We start from the raw sequence: 1286 nt of genomic DNA on the forward strand, positions 1-1286 counted from the left end.
AAACCGTGCTGTGAAGAGAAAATGAGGAAGGAAACTGATGAAAAAGCTGGAATGCCAGTTCTACATCTTCTAAAAGGTTGGGAAGAAAAAGCAATAGACATCCAATCCTCTTCTATTTCCCTACTAGTTGGCCCTCCACTGGGGAGGGTGCACTCTCTATTACTAGCACCTGTTTTGTTTTTATTATAACAATAATTTTGAAAAGCTTCATTTCCCCCCACATAAGTATAAAAGAGGTACATTTTAAAACCATTCATTTTTGCTTTGCATATTTACATATTTGAACTAAATTTGTATTTAAGGGGCTTGAATTCTTCCAATACAAATGTCATTTAGTGCTTGTTTGAAACTTTCCAAGTTTTAAAATGTTCTGTCAGACCATTGAAGGCAAATTAATCTCCATAGTGTGGGATCACAGGCTGTGTGCGGGGAAATTAGGCTGGAAAAACAAACTCTAGTCAAAATGAAGAGGCAACATTTTAAGATTCACTTCTCTCATTCTTTATTTTTCATTTAATGATATTTATAGAGTTCTCAATATAGCAAGAAACTGGGCTAAATGCTACAAAGAGAGCAGAAACAACTACAAATTTAGTAAGACATAGCCTGAAGGACTCACTATTCCTTTGTCAGGAGAGAGAAGGCAGGTAACTATGTAGTTACAATATAGTGTGTCCAATTGATGTGTGTATGGATAGTGATAAGAGTCGTATGAGCCTCTAATAAAATGATTTTTTTAAAGAATAAAAGAGGTACACACACACACAAAAAAACCATATAGTGTGTCAAGCACTAAAATAGATTACTTGTACTGTGTTGTGGAAGAAGAGAATGGGGTGTTAATTGCTAGATTTCATTGCTAACCAATTGCAAAGCAACTCACAACAACCCTGCAGGACAGAGTAGAACCTCCCCTAGAGGTTTCCAGGACTGTAATCTTGTCTAAAGAGGACTGCCACGTGTTCTCTCCTGTGAAGCAGCTGGTGTGTTCCAACCAACCCCGACTTTCTAGTTAGCTGCTGAATGCCTTCACCACTGTGCCTCCTGAGATCTGATGCAAAACAGAAATAAAGGACTATCTATAAGCTATGTTTTGATAAAATAATAAGGAGCCTAATACTTTCAAAACTTCATTTCTGTTTGAATTACCATATATACTTGAGTATAAGCCGACCCAAATATCAGCCAAGGCACCTAATTTTACCACAATGTACAAATGTGCTTGACACAATGGATGGATGTATGGATTGTGATAAGAGTTGTACAAGCCCCCAATAAAATGATTT

The sequence above is a fragment of the Echinops telfairi genome, unplaced genomic scaffold (genome assembly GCF_000313985.2).
Source record: "Echinops telfairi isolate 266 unplaced genomic scaffold, ASM31398v2 ScPeMD7_7420;HRSCAF=8458, whole genome shotgun sequence".
In the NCBI taxonomy this organism is placed as follows: domain Eukaryota; kingdom Metazoa; phylum Chordata; class Mammalia; order Afrosoricida; family Tenrecidae; genus Echinops; species Echinops telfairi.